The 19,785-nt window shown below is 50.3% G+C and overlaps 1 protein-coding gene across 1 annotated transcript in view; it reads left to right on the top strand.

Annotated features, from left to right (window-relative positions):
* The window catches only part of CABLES1 (Cdk5 and Abl enzyme substrate 1), a 120,754-nt gene that overhangs the window by 1,346 nt on the left and 99,623 nt on the right, over positions 1 to 19,785 (top strand). The gene's annotated exons all lie outside the window — the stretch shown is intronic.

The following is a 19,785-nucleotide window of genomic DNA, read 5'->3' as shown; positions in this document are numbered from 1 at the left end:
TATTGCCTGCCCTCAAAGTAGTGCCGTGTTCCAGGAACACTTGGCGTTTTCCTTTTGCTTTCCTAAGAAATGGAAAACCCTTACATTTCCTTGCGCCGGGCCTTGGAGTTTGGGGACAGGCAGGAAATAGGGCTTGAGGATTTTTCTCCATTCCAAGATGAATTTGCTAGAGTTAGTTAAAAAGCTTGCATGTGCCAGCTTAAGTTATCTGCAGGTTTTAGGCATCTTGGCAGAAATCTGAAATGTTGGACATTTGCTTATTGTGAAGGAAATGGCTGGAGTTTGTCAACATGTTCAAAGGACAGTTGGGAATTAGGTCTGTGTCAGCAGTGGGACCAGAGTTTGGAGAAGAACCTGCGTGGGGAGCAGTAGAGAAATGCAGGCCTGTTTCCTGGGAGGGAGGACCCTCCCTTGGTAGCTAATAAGGCCTCCTATGAAGTTATCGCACGGGCTCGCCTTGGCTCAGTTATTGTAACCTCTGGGGGCCTCAGTTTCCCCTTCCGAAATGGAAACATTTTGCAGGCCTCAAGATGAGAAAGGAGAACATTTTTTTCTGTTACAACCCCTCTCCTGTACTACTCTTCTGGAAGCTCAGGCATTTTTTCTGGCCTAAGTAAGAAGGGGGCCTATTGGAAAACTTCACTTCCTCCCCCAACGGACAGATGGGGAAAAACAAGCCAGGCTCCTCCAGAAATTTGCTCTGAGTCGTCGTCTTACCCAAAGGGTGAAATCATGACCTGCCTGGTGTGTAGACTAACAGTGTGATTGCACATGGGCTGCAGGGCGGGGTGTGGAACACAGAGGCAGCCTCGTGATTGCATGGATGAATTAGCGATGCTGGGCACAGGTGACCGTCTGGCCCTGGTATTTCTTGTCAGAGCACGCATCTCCCCATTAGCGGGCAAGTGCACAGGAGGGGAATCCCTTCCTTTCTGGGTGATTGGTGCATACTCAGCAGTTTCTGGGCAGCTCGCTGTTACCGCTTGACATCACACACTGGCTCTTAATGACTCTATAGTTTGAGCGTAAGCCCAGCCAGGCCAGAGGGTCATGACAGGAATTGTAATAAACATACATGTTATTCTAAGCTAGTGTGCAAGGCTGGCCTGTGTCTCAGGGTAGGCAGATGTGTTCCTGTGCTAACAGCAGCTGGAGATCAGATTACCTCACACTTTGTCTCTAAGAATCTCCTTGCAGGGGCTATGGAAGATCTTCTGTGTTACTATCCCTTTCTTTTTCTTTTTTTCTTTTTTTTTTTTTTCCAAGATTTTATTTTTAAGTCCTCTCTACAGCCAACCTGGGGCTGGAACTTAGAACCCCGAGATCAAGAGTTGCATGGTCCACCAACTGAGCCAGCCAGGCGCCCCTGTGTTAGTATTTCTGATCCAAAGAATAGCCAGAACTTAATCTCCAGTCCCATAAATATGAACCCCTTGGATGTTTTATGGATCTCCCACCCCCCAGCACACTTGTTAAGATGAGTCAGTCAATAGAAAATGCTTCCTGACAGTCACATTTGTCTTACTACTTAGGAATTATCCATATCTGGCAACTGGGTAGAGGCATTTTTTTTTTTATTACAGCTGTCAACAGAAACAGCTGAAATTTAATGTACAGAGAGGAGGTAAATGGGTCAAACAGGGATTTAAGAAAGGCCTTGAACAGTCTAGCTTGGCCACAGCTGTTGGAGTGGTCATGAACTTGAAATATTCTCGGATGCTTTCTTTCGACACCATGCTGCTTTCGAGAATTTTGTCAGACGAATTTTGTCAGACGCGTGCTGCTTTTCTGACCGCTAAAGAGTACTTTCACCTGCCTAGACCATGTGATGTAGAGTACAAACTCATTTGAATAGGGCCCAGGGCCGATTTACAAGAACGCCATTGGCTTTCCCAGGTGTGCCTCCCTTTAAGAAACCCCACTAGCCAGAGTGGTTCCATATACTACTTCATGGATATTCTCTTGGGATGTCCTTTTTAAATCAAATTATACCTTCCTTGGATGTGTCTGTTACTGTTTAAGGGATGCCATCGAAGCTTGCTGCTCAAAATCGTGGGCTCTGGGAACTTGAGCTTCACCGGAGTTCTTAGAAACGTGCACTCTTGGGTCCCACTCCAGATTACTAGAGGGCAAATCTGCATTTTAACAAGATCCCCAGATGATTCATATACAAATGAAAGCTGGGAAGACATTGCCATAGTTAACCTGAAATCTTCCTTTTATAGTGAACTTGAGATATTCTATGTTGGGTTTGTTATGAATATATAAAAACCAGAATTTCTCGATCTGAAATCGTGAAACGCTTTCTTTTGTGTTATTTCCGTCTGGACACTTGTAAAACCAGTCGCAGTCATTGCTCGGACTTCCAGCCTTTGCAATACGTCAGAGGAAACTTTCTGTGCCCAGGCCCCATTTCTGTGCTCAGGGCTGGGCATTTGGCCTCTATCTCGTTGAATCTGCACAGCCTATGTAGGTGGTTTCACAGGCCCGGCGCTGGCCGAGATGAGAACCCAGATCTTTGACATCTAAGGCTTCCATCTTTTCTTCGGCCAGTCAACTGTATGGTTACGCCTTGCATGTGGTAGGCCCTAGAACAATTTTGGAGCTGTGGGCTGGAAATGTTGGTCTGGGATACAGCAGGCCCGTCATACTGGTATGATTCTCCACTCTTTCGTCATCTCCCCCACCGCGTTTAACCTTTGTTTGGGCCCCCAGCTGCTTCTGCTCATGTCTCCTTTGGAACATCTGGGGAACCCAGTCCTGTGGGCCTGGGCTCTTCCCAGCCTGATGCACAGGACTCCAGCCTGGGGAAGCCAACATGCTGGGGTTTGCTCTCTGGCTAGGTGTCCGAGGTGGGAAGCCAAAAAGATGCCTTCTAGCTTACACCCTGTTGTGTGCTGTGCTTGGGCTGCCCCAGCTGCATGGGGAAGGCGTTAATAGGTGAAAGGGAGTGTAAATTTATAAGGTGTGTTTTAAGGCTTCCTTTTACTTTAGAAATTTCATGTCCGGCAGCAGCTGGCAGCAGTCCTGGGCTGCTCCACTTCCTCGAGCTTCTGAATGGCAGACAGCCGCCCAGAGCACAGAGTCGAGCCCAGGTGAACCGTGTGTGCCATCAGGCCTGACTGAGGACCCTGCACGGGGACCAGGGAATTAATTAAACACGAGGGCTTTGCTTCTTAGAGCACCTGCGATAACCTCGTGCCTTACAGATGGAGAGTTAGTTCATACATGGAAAGAGGGCTGTGGTGCAAAAGAACTCCCAAGCCTTGGGTTCAAATCTTAAAGCCACTGCGTGACCCTGAGCAAGTTAATCAGCCATTCTGGGTCTGATTCCTCTAGAGAGCCTTGGGCCCTTTCAAGTGTGAATTGGGCTTATGTAATTGAGGGCTGACTCTGCTGCGTGGGCCTGTCCCAAATGCTTTATATCCGGGCTTCTCAAATGTAAATATCTTTAGAATCCCCTGGGACCTTGAAAAAAAAAAATGGGAAAATTCTGATCCTGCAGGTCTGGGAGAGCCTCAATTCTGCATTTCTAACAGCTGCGTGGGATGCAGATGGGAAGCCTTTTGAGAAGGAAGGCTTGCCTGGCTGCTGTAATGCTTCTAATTGTAAGAGGGAAGCGGGTCTCGGAGTTAAGCAATGTGCTCAAGGTCACTCAGCCCGTTGGGGCAGAGGTCACGTTGGGGCAGAGGTCAGGCAGCTTTGTTGCTTATAAGCACCCCTCCCTCTGCCTTGCTCCTACTGGGGTGAATCCATAGTCCCGGTCTTCACTGAAAAGAAAAAGCACTATGTGGGCTGACCAGGAGATCTCCAGCCAGAGGAAGAGAAGGAAGATGAAAGCTTTCCCTCACCTTTGTCCCCTCCTTGCTTTGTGACTTCAGGCAGTCACCACTCTGTGTTCCTGTTGTAAGCCAGCCGACCCGTCTGGAGTTTAGAAATTCGGACAGGACTTTGATCTCCTCCAGCAATAAGCAAACCCAGGTTACTGTTAAGCCATCTTTCCAGCAACATGAATTACAGAGGCCAAAGCTGCAGTCCCAGGAAGGCCAGGCCCTGATCAGGACGCTTACCCAAGACTCAGCGGAGGCCGTGCCCTGCCAGGGACTGAGGTCAGTGGCCCGAGGTTCACCCGCTGCCCTCCCCTTTGCACTCACAAAGGCTGTTATGTTGTGGGCGAACTCAGAAGGGGAAATAAATCGGAAGCCTGCTCACCGCTGGCAAGTGCCCAGAAAGGGCAGCTAGTTCAAGTCTGACCTTTTGCCCTTTGGAAGGGGGGTGGGGAAGCCGCAGCATGGCTGTGTACCATGTCCCCACAGCTGTCCTGGGGAGCTCCGCCTGCATGGACTTTTTCCCATGGGAAGGAGAGCTGTTAGGTGGGGAGAGGGGCCTGGGGCTGGCAGGTGGCCCTTAAAGCACGCTGGGAAGGAAGGGTAGGTGAGGCCTGGTGAGGTGACCTGTTGTGAATCAGGAATGCCGGTNAGCACTTGGCAACTCTGGGTTCTGGGCCAGCCCCTGCCAGGCCTGGTAGCCTGGATGGTCGCTTTATACCTTTGGCCTCGGTTTCCTTATGGATTTCAAGGGCTGGGATAGATGAGCAGCCCCTCTTCCTGGCCTGGGGCTCTGAGCGCCTCGGTCCTGGGCCTGCTGCTGAGGACAGGGCGTGTTTAGCTTGGGACGTGTAGATAACCCAACCTTGGAACGGATGTAGAAGTGGCATTGAGTAGGTTCCATGTGGCTCCAGTTGGCGGGACATGTGCTGATGAATGAAGGAATGAGTGGGTTTCCCCTGGTGTAAGGGAGAACTTTCCAAACACCTTCAGCTGTGCTCCCTCTGGCAGCGAGGGTGTCATAACTGGACTGGCCACTTTAGGAGGCCATCCAAGCTGGAAGCCACGGCCTCGTGAGTTGGTCAGTCCCCAACCAACATCACCTCATTGAGAGAGAGATCTGTACTGACCTCCTCTCTTGCTCCGGGGCCTTCAGCTTTGCAAAGCACTTTGTAGACGTGGATACCAGCCCCCTACCAACATGGAGGGGCAGGAATCCAAGGTCAGAGTGGGCGAAGGGTGACTTTAGGTACTTTGTTATCTGTTAGGCAGGTAGTAGAGGAAATTCTAGTTGGGGACTCACGGCCTTGTGTCATTTATTCAACGAACGTTGAACATGATGACTCGCTGATGAGAGTCACGAGAGAGAGACACGAAAGGTGGTCCGTGTCTGTTGGGAGATATGAATAACAAATGGACCAGTTTTTCTAGTGATGAGTGCTTGTTTAGAGGTGAACTTGTTGTGTTGAGCCCCCACCAAGGTGGGAACGCTATGCCTGCCCTTGTGGGACCTGGCTCAGTGCCTTGACACACGGTATTTTTATTTACCAAACGTCCCAGGCATTATTCTAAGCACTTATTTACCAAACTTTATTTACCGAACGTCCCAGGCATTATTCTAAGCACTTTACAAGGATTAAGCAAATTTGTATTTACAACCACCTCGAGACAGTAGGGCTGCATCAGCCCCATTCTGAAGCGGAGGGTCCCGGGAGTCCACATGGGGGGGGGGGCTGGGTTCAAATGCAGGTGGTCTAGGGGCACCTGGGTGGCTCAGTGAAGCATCTGCCTTGGGCTCAGGTCATGATCCCAGGGTGCTGGGGTCACGCACATGCTCTCTCCTATCTCTCTCTCAAATAAATGAATCTTAAAGAAATATATTTAAAAACGCAGGTAGTTTGGCTGCGGAGTCTGTGCCTCACCGCGCCGCGGTCTGAGTCAGGCTCATCAGCGCTGTTTCAGCTGGCGTCGGCTGAGCCCGGCCGAGGGTGGCCTACATGACCTAAGGGCCTTGTGAGCCCCGCGGTTTCCTTATTTAGGTTTCTGCCTTTCTGTCCTTCGGGGAGGACCTCTGTGGGCGAGGGCCCAGAGGACAGTCCAGGGTGGTGAGGATTCCTGCGGCTCCAGTAGCCTAGTGCCTGCCCTGTCCATCAACCCCCCCCCCCCAACTCTTCTCAGCCCCGTCTAGATGCCTCTGGCTCTTGCTGCTGGCTGCTTCACGAAGTGCCTTAGGGTGGTTCACATCGCGGGGAATAGGAGCGTGAGCCTGGCACCCCCGGCGCCGCTCGTGGCCCCGGCCCGCCGCGTCCTTTGTGCCGAGGCTGTCATCCATGAAATGGGAACAATGCTGCCTCCTTCCTGGGTGTGTTTCCTTTGTTTGGACCCTCTGTGTCTTCTCCCTCTGTATCCCTTTCCCCCAATTCAGGGGTCGGTCGACTGTGACCCATGGGCTGTTTATAAATACCATCTTCCGGGAAGCGGCCACACCCGCTCATTTCTGTATTGTCTTTGGCTGCCCTGTGCTGCGAGAACAGCAGTGAGTAGCTGTGGCGGAGGCCACACGGTCCACAAAGCCTAAGCTGGTTCGTCTGTGGCTTCTTCCAGGAGACGTGTGCGACCCCTTGCCCCAGCCCTGCACTCTGTACCCGGGACGTGTGCCCTGGTCCCCTGCTTCCTCCCTGGCCGCCCTCACCCTCCTTGCCTTCTGGAGGCTCCTGGCTTCTATTGGGACCCACGCATCCCTTCTCCCCGTGGCTGGTAGAGAGAACTTTCCGAGACCCATGTCTGACCCTGTGAAATACAAATTCCTTATATTTCATATGTGGCTACCTTCTGGCAGCCACTGCACCCACCCCCCCAACCGCTCCCGCCCCCACACCGCCGTCATGTCCACGCTGTGCTGGCTTTCCACAGGGCACCGCAGTCTCTGGCCCTCACAGGCTTCTCCATGGGAGAAGCTACCCTCCCACCAGGTGCCCCTTCCTTTCTGACCCGTCACCTCGCAGAGCCCTCATGTTTGGCACTGAGCACCCTCTCCCGGCCTTGACTTTCTTCCCTCCCAGTGCATGTGTGCAGACCGGCCCTGACCCCTCCCAGGTTGTTGGCCCCTTGGGGGCTGGTTGGTGATGATCTGGGGCTGGTTCTCGGCAAACTGGAGTAGCTCCCTCTGTAGAGCGCCCACGGAGCCAAGCAAAACCCACATTCCCTGACTGTCAGTAGGGAAATTTGATCCCAAGACACTGGCAAAACCGCTTAAAACTCTACAGGCACCTTGGTCCTCAAAGCCCCCCTGATAATCCTGGCGCCTCCCCTCCAGCCTCTTAGGTCTTCTATTTTCATGCAGCGGTCACCCCCAACCCTTTATTTGGTAAAACAGCCTCCGTACCACCTCCTTCCTCAGTTGTGCAATAAGGAACCTCCCTACTTGGAACAGAAACATGTTCCTGTCGTGGGGGTGAAACAGGTGCAGGTGATGTAAATTGTACCCCCATCCCACCTGGGTCTGCCTCTCCCCTTCCCTGGGGAGGGGAGGGAACACACATGGAGTTCCGTGTGCCTTTCAACGTCCTGTGTGCTTTCCGTGCGTGGCTTTGCTTCACCTGTGCGGCAATCGTGCGGAGCAGGGGTGCTATCCACTTCGGAGCTGTGGAGGCCGAGGTTTGGAGGGGTGCAGGGAACTTGCCTAAGGCCCAGCTGGCATTTGGAGCTACGATTTGAACTCTGGTTTCTCTGGCTTCCAGGTGGGTTTCTGGCAGACCCGGTGTGTGATGGCGGGCTCCTGCAGACGTGGTTAGAGAACCAACGGGGGAATCTGAGCTGGTTGATAACCTGACATCAGTCCTGATGGGAATGTTTACGCCCCGGGAATCCGTCAACTTTACCGGTCAGGGATTCCGTTTCTTTTTCTTTTTTTCTTCCTTCTAGAGAGCTGGTTTACCAGCGCGTGTATCAAGGCCACACCGCACATCGTTTGGTTCCATTCTCCCCTTGGGGGGCTGTGCACAATGTCACCATCAGGGGAAGACCGTTGAAAACCAGAGGTTTTTTTTTTTTTTAAGATTTTATTTATTTATTCGACAGAGATAGAGACAGCCAGCGAGAGAGGGAACACAAGCAGGGGGAGTGGGACAGGAAGAAGCAGGCTCATAGCAGAAGAGCCTGATGTGGGGCTCGATCCCATCACGCCGGGATCACGCCCTGAGCCGAAGGCAGACGCTTAACCGCTGTGCCACCCAGGCGCCCCCAAAACCAGAGGTTTTTATACGAATCAGCAACTTCACGTAATGTTGCGAATTTCCCCAAAGGTCACCACCACTTACTTTCCACCTCAAAAAAAGATCGGACCCCCTTAAGTTTCAGCCTATGTGCAGTTTAAGAACCAAGCTTTTCACGGACACTGTGGAGCTCAAACAGACCGTTTCGTATTACGCGTAGGAATCATAAAAATATTAGCCATTATTCTCTTTTACAGACTATCTGATGTTGTATTTTTATTTTTGTTTGGTTTTTAAAAGCCTCCAAGAACATATAATCAATCAGAGTTTCCTGGGTTTTTTTTCCCCCCTTTTTGTTTGTGTTAGCATTTTGGATAATTGCACACTCGTTTATATTTAACAGGGTTATCATTAATGCGGTTTGGAGTTTATTGCTGCACATTTAGTTACAAAGACTAAAAAGCTTGTAAAGCGGCACATGCAAATGCCAGAAGTTTAGGACTTGGAATATTGTGATAATGTGTGTATGCCTGAGAGGGCCCGGGCTTGTGCTTGATTTAAAGGCCACGGTGTACTTATACCTAAGTTCAACTCCATGAGAGACCACAAACCATTCAAGAAGAGTGTAGGAAAATGTTGAGAATGCCAAAGATGCCTAGCACATGGATTTTTATTTTAAAGCACTTTACTCATTAACCCAATGATTTATAAAACCAATGCTTATAACCCAACGTCTGCTTTGATTGTCTTAGGAAGAGGGTGGGGAATGTCAAACTGGAGTACAGGCCAAGTCTGTAGTCTTGCTTAAGGACAAACACTGGCATGCTAGGGGACAAATGGTTGATCACATGGTGAAAGGTGGTTCTCGTTAAGTATTACATTTAATGAGTCGAACAAAGTTTGCTTTTGTGGGGGGGGGATAGTGAAGAAGGAAGATGACAGACGTCCAGGGTCACGTGTGGGTAGTAATTGAGGGACTCGATTTACCCATCACAAAACAAAGCATCTGATGACAGAAGTTCTGTTTGCTTCTTTGGGGCTCTACAGTTTACAGAATGTTTTCCTATAGATTAGTTCATCACGTCCTCTCAAAAAGGAGCTGTGGTAGTCATTTTATCAATTAGGAAGTCCAGACTATGAAGAACGAAGAGGTCCATGGTCATGAACTGTGAGTGTGGCAGAGCCAGAATTCTGTATCCAGTATGTTGAAGTACAAAGAAATATTGTGCCATAGTTTTGGCTGGCCAGCACCTCTCAGCAGGCGGGATGCTGATTTTCACGTGATAAGCTCTGGCACAGGCCCGAGAAGCCTGCTTGTAGAAAATTTCCCCAGTAACATCTTGCTCCAGAATCCGAGTTTGGTGCTGGTTCCTGCATCCCTGCCCCTGGCTGCTCGGCCGCCTCCTCAGCTAATTGGGTGAACAGAGTCAAGACTGGAAAGACCAACTTTGGAGTCGGAAGGCTCTGCCATGTACGGCACTTTCGGGTGCTGCATTTAACCCCTCTGGACCTCAACTTCCTCATCTGTAGAATGGGGATAAGAATGCCTGCCTTTTGGGGAGTATTGCAAGCCCTAAAATGAGAATGCAACATGAAGCCCCTCGCGGAGGTGTGGCCCTTGGTAGGTGAGCGGTCAGGTAACAGGTGTGAAATCCACTCCATATTGCCCTGCGCCTTACGGGGTCTGTTGAGAAACTTGACGGGGTCTGCTAAGACCAACTGGAGAGGTGTTGTCTGCCTTGGTGGAGCTCATGCTATGGTGCACTGAACAGATAATTTGCTGCACTGTTTTAATTTTGTAAATAGTAAAGTAAAATCAGAGCGGTGAAGGAAAACAGTACCCCTTCCGTGAGGCCCTGCGTTTCGCCCCTATTTACACTGGAGTCTTGACAATTTCCGTTGCCAAAATAAAGGTCTCAGGGACGGGGAAGCGAGGAGGGCTGAATTCATGTGTTCAGCACTGTACCCTTAGAACCGCGTAGTGGTGAGGTTGAGGGCGACAGCTGGTCTGGCCCACACGCAGGCACGTGCCCAGCTGCCCCTGGGCACATGTGGGACTGCTCCCTCCAGAGACAATTCTAGAAGATGCACCTTTGCTCGCTCTCTCTGCAGAAGCCACAGTCCTCGTTCTGTGGTCTGTGTGTTGCCTGCCCGGCCTCCTTTTCTAAGCAGGATATCCCCTCGAGGGTGAGGGACCTTGGGGCACCCCTCGGGCCCATGTGGTTGTGACCATGGAATCCGTTATATGCTACTCTGTGACTTGGCCTCCCCCTCGTCCCCCCACTGTTCATAGGTTCCTTTGCATGTGGCCCTCACCTCCTCTCTTTAAACAGAGTTAGAGCTGCGGTTTTGTCCAGGGCTCCCAGTGTGGCTTGGTGTTGGGTTGGCAGCAACCCACATGCCTCCGTGTGCACAGTCAAGTGGCTTCATTGTTCACAGATCAGTGGGACCAGCGCCTGCCCTCCAGGAGAGAGAAGCAGAGCCCAGGGCAGCTGGGCTCCTGGGTAGCAAGAGAGGTCAGGCCCGTTGTTGCTGCCATGGGAGCGAGCAGCTGTCTTGCGGAGGACCCTGGAGCTGGGCCTGCGGGCGGCGTGATGGCTTGGTACACCGGGTGCTGAAGTGTGGACGTGAGCTCCATTTGTTAGCAAGGATGGAGGCTTTTGAGTGGGGGCAGTGTGAGCAGAGCTGCATTTCTGACAGCTGGAGGCAGGTCAGAGGGAGGAGGATGACCACAGGAGTGCCTCCGTATGTTTTTAACCCTTTGGCATCCTCGTTGTCATTTCAGGAAGACGAATTTGTATCCAAAATTTTCACTTTTAGGGAATTCCTCTACTTTTACACATGCGGAATTTTAGGATGAGTGTCCAGAGGTTCGTGGAGGCTTGAAAATTTCTCCCTGAGGTGGGGTTATTGGTGATGAAGCTGGCGTAGGGCTGTGGAGGCCTGAACGCAGGGGCAGCACCGGGGCCTCTGACCATCCCAGACATGTGACGCTAGCTTGTCATCGTGACATGGGTTGAGGGGTGCAGGTCGGTGGCAGCACTACCTGTGATCTCTGAAGTCCACCTCTGTAGCTCTTGAGGTGTGTACTGGGTTGAATCGTGTCCCCCAGCATTCAGGTCCACGTGGAGCCCCAGAATGTTGACCTTATTTGGAAATGGGGTCTTTGCAGCTGTAATTAGTTAAGACCTACTGGACTGGGTAGGCCTGGAGGCCAGGGGCTGGCCTCTTCATACGAAGGCCGTGTGAACACATAAGACTCCGAGAGAACACCAGGGAAGATGGAGGCAGAGATTGAGCAATGCATCTATAAGCCACAGAATTGCCAGGAAGAGCCAGAAGCAGGAAGGACTCTCCCCTAGAGCCTCCAGAAGGAACCAACCCTGCCCACACCTGGATTTTGGACTCTAGTTTCCTAAACTGTGGGAATAAAGTTCTGTTGTTTGAAGCTGCCCAGTGCCTCCAGAAGGAACCAACCCTGCCCACACCTGGATTTTGGACATCTAGTTCCTAAACTGTGGGAATAAAGTTCTGTTGTTTGAAGCTGCCCAGTTTGTGTTAGGGTGTTTCCCTCGCCCATGTGGACCAGCCTTCCTGTCCCTGGTCTGTCGGAAAGGACAGACATCCCAGAGCACAGCCTGAAGGCGTGTCTGTAGGAGGCTGGGGCACTGCGGAATTTGGGGGGTGGGAAACCTAAACTCTCTGGTGAACAGTTCTGGTTTTGGTCAGTTCTTTGTCAAAGCTGTAGACCAGTCGTTCTCAGAGTGTGGCCCCTGGACCAGGAGCACGAGCATCACCTAGGAACTCATTAGAAATAGTTTTCCAGGCCACACCCCAGCCATCCTGAATCAGAAATTCTGGAGGTGGGACCAGCAGTCTGTCCCTGAAGGCCCTTGAAGTGCATCTGGGGTCCATGCGAGTTTAGGGACAGCGTTGTTGCCGTGGACAAAGCCTGTTGTGTGTCGAGCTTTATTGCACCTCCGGGAAGATGTAAACAGTGTCTGGTGTTCGGTGACATATTTTGATTTTGCTTCAACACGTTTATCCGAGTGTGAATCAGTGGAAGTTCTCTCCTGGTGTGGGGGCTTTGCTGGGAACCCAGGCGATTCAGGTTTGAGGCTCCACATGACTGCCTTAGGCGTATCCCTCCTTTTCTGCCCCCCCCCCACATCTATCGGGTGAGCTTCTAGACGTGGCTCTGAGGGGTCCCTTTCACGTTAATCTTCCCTGCCTCCTTCGGCATTTTGCAGTTCCCTCTATTTGCAGATCTTAGCAGTTTGTTCGAGTATTCCAACAGGCGTGTTGGAAGTGTTCTGCCACGTGCCAAGGACTGGGGGTACCGCGGGGCACCAGAGAGATGGGGGTCCCTGCCGTCATAGCTAGATCTTAGTCTCTAACGTGGGAGATGGGCAAAAAAAGAGCAACCATAAAAAATTACATCAAGCACATTCTGCAGAGTGCCCTGGAGGGAGTCGTTGAGGTCTGTAAGCATCCCTTAAACGTCGTGGCCGGGGAAGGTTTTTCTAAATGAGAAAGCGGTTAGCCACTTAAGATGGGCCATGGGTTTCAGGCATCAGGAACCATGTGTCCTAGGGCCCCGGGATGGAAACATGGTGGTTGGTGTGTTTAAGGAAGACAAAGAAGGCAGGGGTAGTTGGACCATGGTGAATGCCGGGCCAGAGGGAGCTCAGGCCCCAGAGTTGGGCAGGGGCTGTAATCCGCCAAGCCTTGGAGAACCCGGTGGGGAGTGTCCACTGTCTTCCAGCTGCAGTTGGAAGCCGTTGGAGCGCCACACAAGGGAGTGGCGCTCTCTGGCTTCTGTTTGAAGGGCCCACCGAGAGCTGTGAGGCAAGCGGACCAAAGGAGGGCAGGCGTGGACGTGGGGGGACATTTGTGAGGCCCTTGCCTCCAGGCAAGTGTCCTGCCAGGAGACATGTTGGCCGGGCCGTGGGTGGCGATGGCGAGGGGGTGATGGACTCCAGATGCAATAGAATTGACAGAACTTGCAGGGGACTTGGTGGTCCCTCCTGTCGTGGAGCTTACCTCCAGCTGGAGAGACACTTGGATAATCAGCAGCAAGCGTGAGATGGCCGCTGTGGTGCGTGTTGCACAGGGAGGGGGGTCCTAGGTCCTGTTGCAGCCTGGCATAAGTGCCACAGTGGGTCGGACCCAGCTGCGGGGGGGAAGGCTGGCTCCTGGGGGTGCCCGCTGAACTAAGGTCTGAAGGATGAGCAATTAGCGGGGCGTGGAGGACTGGAGCAGACCACAGGATCAGCCTGGGAGCCCTGGACCAAGTAGGCGAAGGGCGGCGTCCGGAGCACGGAGAGTGAGAAGAGCGGGTGAACTCGGGGCCGCCCTGGGGATGTTGACTGTCACCATGAGAGTGCTCGGGAAGCCATCAGATGGTTTCCATCTGGGGGGACTCATTTCCAAAATTTCAGTTTGGAAATAATGTGCCGCTGCAGCGTGGAAGAGGATGAGATGAGGGGAGCCTCAGGTGGGAGGGAGGAAACCAGGGTCCATGGCTGGTCCGGGAAGGAAAAGACGTGGCGGTCGCTTGCGTGAGGGCTGTGGTGATGGCGGTGGGAAGGAGTGGGTGGGTCCCACAGGGGTTTAGGGCTTGGAGATGGATTGGCTCTGAGGGTGAGTGAGATGGGGGCATCCAGGGACACACTCTGATTTCTAGTGTGTGGATTGATGGGATGGCAGTGCTGTCCCTGGGGTAGGGAGGAGGGCATGGGCATGATCCAATGCTATGAGGTGAAAGAGAAGAATTGTAGAGGCGCCTGGGTGTCTCGGTTGGTTGAGCATCTGCCTTCAGCTCAGATCATGATCCTGAGGTCCCGGGATTGAGCCCCGTATCGGGCTCCCTGCTCGGCGGGGAGTCTGTTTCTTCCACTCCCTTTACCCCTCCCCCTGCTCATGTTCTCTCTCGCTGTCTCTCTCAACTAAATAAATAAAATCTTAAAAAAAAAAAAAGAAAAAGTACAGACCTGAAGATGACCCTCTTTCTTCTCACTGTCTCTGTGCCCCCCTCTCCCCCCACCTTATTCTTTTTACAAAATCCCCAGATAGTTTGAAGTGACATATCTGTAGGGTCATAAATAACTTTGTGAGTGAAGATGCATTTTCCTTTTTCTTCCAACGCGGAGAAGGACGTTTCTGCTTAGACAGAGATGATCTGAAGTTTTATGCTTGTTCCCAAGTTCTTTGGCCTAAAAATTCTAATAATTATCTTTTCAGGTAAATATTGAGTGTATCAATTTCAAAAAAAAAATACCCTGTCAGATTTTATTCATTTAATTTTAGTTAAAGACCCATCATTTATTTTTATCAAAGAAAAATATATCCTTGAGTGAGACCCTAAGGTTTTCCAAACAATTCCTAGTTGAGCTTATGCATATTTGCAGCTTGTTGCCGGGTGCTGAGGTCTGAGTGATCTGGAATGTGGAGGGTGAAGATACGCTCTCCAGGAGAAAAGGAGCCGCCGCTGCGAATCTCTAAGATTGGTCGGCTGCAGGAGCTAAACAGGGAAGCAGGGTCAGGGTGACTTTGTACTTGCCCCGTGATTCAGAGTAAGGTCGCGATGCCGTGTTAATATTTCAGCACAATTACATCTTTTTCTTGTTTTATTGGTGTCTTTCATCCTACTGGCATGTTTACGGAACATTGACATTCTGAGCTCTGGAGCCATATGGAAATCGCTTCACATCCCAGATCTGCCATTTCCTGGGTGTGAGCTTGGGGAGATTCTGTAATCCCCGTGGAACTCCACTCTCATCTGTAAAGAGGACGGAAACAGCCTGTAATAATCAAGACACCTCGCAGGATGACTGCCAAGATTAAACCCAGTGATTTCTGTAGTGCACTCAGCACAGTGCCTGGCGCATCGTTCTCGGTAAATATCCGATGTGATTACTGCATCCCTTACAGTCTGCTGGTGCTCTGCATATCTCGGAGGGGCTGCCATCACCCTGTAAACGAGGGCACTGAAGTCTGGGGAGCTGGTTTTCCCGCCAAGTCACGTAGAGCTCGGCAGAGCAGGGATCCTGTCTCACCCGCGAGACCACGCTACGGGAGAGCTACGGTGCTTTATTGCCTTTGACACGTGCGCCGTTTTATCCAAACAAGTTTTGTGACCCTTCCTGAGCAAAACGCGTTCTGTCTGAGGATCCGGGTGGTATTTCTTGACACTCGTACTGTTCGACACTTACACTGTCTAAGAATATACGCTGATGTTCGTGTCATTTACCGATTCAGCCCGTGTTTGACTCCGGAGGTGTCAGCGGGGAGCAGCTATGTGTAGATAGAGTGATTACACCAGACTTGTTTATTCAGCCCTATTTGCTCCAAATGCAAGTGAATAATTGAGGCCAGGCAGATTGGAAGAGATGGGAATGATATATTTCAGTCCGGTCGCCCAATCTAGATACACCCTCCTTGCGAGCTGCATTTCACGGAGCTGGAAAGAATTTAGCCTATAAAGCTTATTAAGAGGTGTGACGTTCGTTATGTGTGACTCTAGTTCTTTTGGAGCCAGGAAAATAAAAGTCAAGACTGGAATATAAGGAAATGGATAAGATATGTGCAGGCTGGTGAAATCTGGGCTAAAAAAAAAAAAAAATTTACACAGGAGTTCAGCTTTGATTTTATATTGTCACAAATTGTTACCAGATGCCTGCATTTCAGACAGACTCCCGAGCTGATCCGGGAGAGTGTGAGTTGGAAAACAAATCACTTTGCCATTTGGAATGCTGATTGATATTTTAGAAGTTTCTTTTTGTTTTCAAAGGGAAAATAATGCATATTCCAGGCCTAGCAAACAGAACTTTTATAAATGGCAATTAGCAGAAGATGCCCAAGGGAGGAAGTCTCCAGTTTCTTTTTATAACCCTGGCAAAAGTAATTGAGGTGATATTTTATTAACATTGGCATCTCCCACTTGCGCTGGGAGCTAGCTCAGCCTCGTGTAACCGTGTCCAGAGCTGGGAGTTCCATTTCCATTCCCTTCAACCTCAGGTCAGAGGAGAAGCACAAGAGCACTTCTGTCTGGGGCAGCTGGCCTCATCTGGTCTCCATGTGGCAGGACCCCAGGCTCATAGGGTGGCTTGTACACTTTCCCCTATGGTTTAAAAAAAAAAAAAAGTAGCTTTTAGTTTTCGGTCTTAGGTTTGGACTCAACAGTGTTCCCTTATCCTCTAGGCCGTTTTTCTTGCTGGCATTTGAATGACTCATAGAATGGATTTTGAATGGCCTGACACCTCTGCTGTGTTCCCTGAATGCTTTCTAAAAGGTGCTGCCGTGTAAGAATATATGCTGATTTTTCCATTTTGAGTTGTTGGAGGGCTGCCGGGATGACTGGGAGAGCTGAGTCTGAATTCTGGCTCCGCACCTTGGATGCTGTCAGACTCTGGTGAGAATCACTCTCTGAGGCTGAGTCTGGATTGGAGGAATATCAGATCCGGGTGGCTGGAGGATTGCAGGAGTGGAATGGAGTGAGGTCACTCCATGGCCTCCAGATGGGCCTTGGTATTTCCTATAGGGGCCAAGCTGTAGACTTTCAGATGGACTAGAAGGGACCTTGCAGAGGCCCAGAGGTGAGGCTGCCGTGCACTCCTGAGCTGCATGTATGTTGGAACAAAAGGATGGGAGCTCTTGCTCCTGCACACTGGGGCTAATGTTGGTCAAAGGCTTCTCAGCTATGGACGGAGACCTAGAGGGGGCCAAGACTGGCTGATCCAAGTACTTCTACATTTCCTCTTTAGAGCTCAGCACCCCAACTTTGTCCTTCTATGTTAGCTGCCTCTACTCTACAGGAATGAATTTTTAGTATAACATTTTTGGCTTATACGGTTGACCCTTGGACAATGTGGAGGTTAAGAGCGCTGACTCCCCATATAGTCAAAAATCTGCATATAACTTTGACTCCCTAAAATCTTAACTAATAGCCTGCTATTGACCAGAAGCCTTACTGATAACATAGTCAATTAACACACATTTTGTATATGTATTATATACCAAATTCTAACAATAAAGGAAGCAAGAGGAAAGAAAATGTTATTAAGAAAATTGTAAGGAGGGGCGCCTGGGTGGCACAGCGGTTAAGCGTCTGCCTTCGGCTCAGGGTGTGATCCCGGCGTTATGGGATCGAGCCCCACATCAGGCTCTTCCGCTATGAGCCTGCTTCTTCCTCTCCCACTCCCCCGGCTTGTGTTCCCTCTCTCGCTGGCTGTCTCTATCTCTGTCAAATAAATAAATAAAATCTTTAAAAAAAAAAAAAAAAAAAGAAAGAAAATTGTAAGGAACAGAAAATAAAATTACAGCACGGTATAGTAAAAATATAAATAAATAAAAAATCCATGTATAAATAGACCCCCCGCCCCCCGCCAAAGTTGAGACCTATGTTCAAGGGTCTTGCGGTAGTCCTGTTCTGTGAAGTCGTCAAGTCTCCGTGAATGCCGAGCTAGCTGCAGGCACCGAGCGCTGGACGGTCTCTCCGAGGGGGAGGGAGAGGTGGGCTCCTGGGAGCCTCTGGTTTTCTGATTTTCGTCAGTCAGTCAGTGCGTGACCTTGTTTTCTGTGTGTTTCTGTGTGAAGATACCTTACTAGACACTTAACTCATTAACATTGAATGCACAGCCCACAGTCGCTCACGCCCCAGCGGAGCTTCTCTCAGACACATGTTTGTCCCTTGGGCACGTTACTGCCATCTTGCACTTAACACTAAATAGCACTTCAATTCTTTGCCAGGCGGGTGGGGGCGGGGAGCATTTTAAACAGTAAAATCACCAATAAAAATGCAAAAAATGTGGCGCTGAAAGTACCTCGAAAAAGACACCTGTTTACAGTATGAGAGTGGAGACAGGAAGGCAGCACCTCGCCTTGTCACCTCAGCTGGTTGAAATTCTCCCTCCTCTGCCGGTGCACATGGCCATGAATGACGGCAAAAGCATGGGAAGCAGGGATTTGGGGGGTTACAAATAAATTTTAGCAAGTCAGTGAATTCACGGCTACGGAATCTGCAAATAAGGAGAACCGACTGTCCTTTCTGTGTGTATTTATTAAGTGCGTGCTGTGTGCCGGAGGCTTCCCAAGACTGGCGTGTCTTGGGGTGTGTTTTCTGTTTTACAGAGGCCTGCCCCATGTGTTCTTCTAGTTATTCCTGATAACACCCTTGATGGGGGCAGGGCTGACTTTATTGTCTTCCCTTTATTGAGGAAACCAAGAACCCGAGCCTCGACGTGCCTCTGGGGCCCAGCATCCCAACCGAATCTGAGTTTTCTGGCATTGACACCATTTTCTTCCCACAGAGCCGTGCAGACGGGTGTAGGTGCAAGATGGGACGAGTGCTTCAAACGGTAGAGTCGGAATGCTGACATCGTATTTTTTTTAAAAAAGATTTTATTTATTTGAGACAGAGAGAGAGAGGGAACGAGCATGCGCAGGGAGGAGCGGCAGGGGAAGAGGGAGAAGCAGACTCCCCCCTGAGCAGGGAGCCCGATGCAGGGCTCGATCCCAGGACCCTGTTTGAATCCTGGCTTTGCTACTCACTACCTGTGTGACTTGGGGTACTTTATAAGTCAAGTAAAACCTTTCTGACTCTTGGTTTCCTCGTTTGTAAAATAAAAATAGTATGAACACCCGCTGTGTGGGGTTAATGTGAAAATTATGTGAATTAGTTCATGTTTAGTGCTTAGATCTGTGCCCGGCACACTGTAACCGTCCGTGTGTTCGCTGTGATTATCGGTTAGCAGGATAGGGACTCAGGAAATTCGTGTCGAGTCAGTCAACGATGACTCTAGAAATTAGGCAAATGGTAACGTATGGTTGTAATTGCATGGCCCAGAGCCAAGAGGAGATTTTGCAATTTTCCAGTCCTTTTGATCCATTTCGGTGACATAGTTCAGACCTGGAAAATCTGTTTTAGTGCTTTATTTATCCAGTGTGACTGTCAGCAGTCAGCAAAGTAAACAGACTTTTGTCAAGTCTGTGTCATTTTTGGTGAGTGGACAGCTAATCAGATGAGCAAATATTAGTGGGCACCTGCTGGGTTTAATCGTCCCTGCCCGTGAACATTCAAGTAAGAGAAGACAAGAACATGAGATGTCCCAAGGCCGAGCATGATTAAGGCATATAAAGAGCACATTTCCGTGTCACCCTAAAATCTCCATCTTTACAGCTACTAAAGTGGATTTAAAACTGCCTGAGTTTTTCTCTCCGTCCTTCTGCTACTCAGCATCTAGCAGAGATGTCAGCAAAAAGCAGTTGTGTGCCTCACACGCATGGAGACGCCACATCGTGTGGAGGGTCCCCACACGGAAGCCATCCCCGGACCCATTGGATCTATACCTTTCTAAACAGACATCAGGCCACCAGCCCATTTCCTTGGCACCTTTTCTGTCACCAGCAGAAGATAATTGCAAAGGACGTAGCGTTATTTCCACATCTGTACAATTAAATGGTATGGTAGTCATTTGGAAAAACTGATTCTTTTTTCTCTGGAAGCCCCAATTTTTTTTTTTTTAAAGATTTTATTTGACAGAGACACAATGAGAGAGGGAACACAAGCAGGAGGAGTGGGAAAGGGAGAAGCAGGCTTCTCACTGAGCAGGGAGCCCACGCTGGGCTTGATCCCTGGACCCTGGGATCATGACCTGAGCCGAAGGCAGATGCTTAACAACTGAGCCATCCAGGTGCCCCTGGAAGCCCCAGTCTGGGGCAGTCAAGTTACTTTCTGCATTTCT

Source organism: Ursus maritimus, unplaced genomic scaffold (genome assembly GCF_017311325.1).
Source record: "Ursus maritimus isolate PB19 unplaced genomic scaffold, ASM1731132v1 scaffold_18, whole genome shotgun sequence".
In the NCBI taxonomy this organism is placed as follows: domain Eukaryota; kingdom Metazoa; phylum Chordata; class Mammalia; order Carnivora; family Ursidae; genus Ursus; species Ursus maritimus.
Note: the sequence above shows the minus strand (reverse complement) of the source record. Positions and strands in the feature narration are given on the sequence as shown.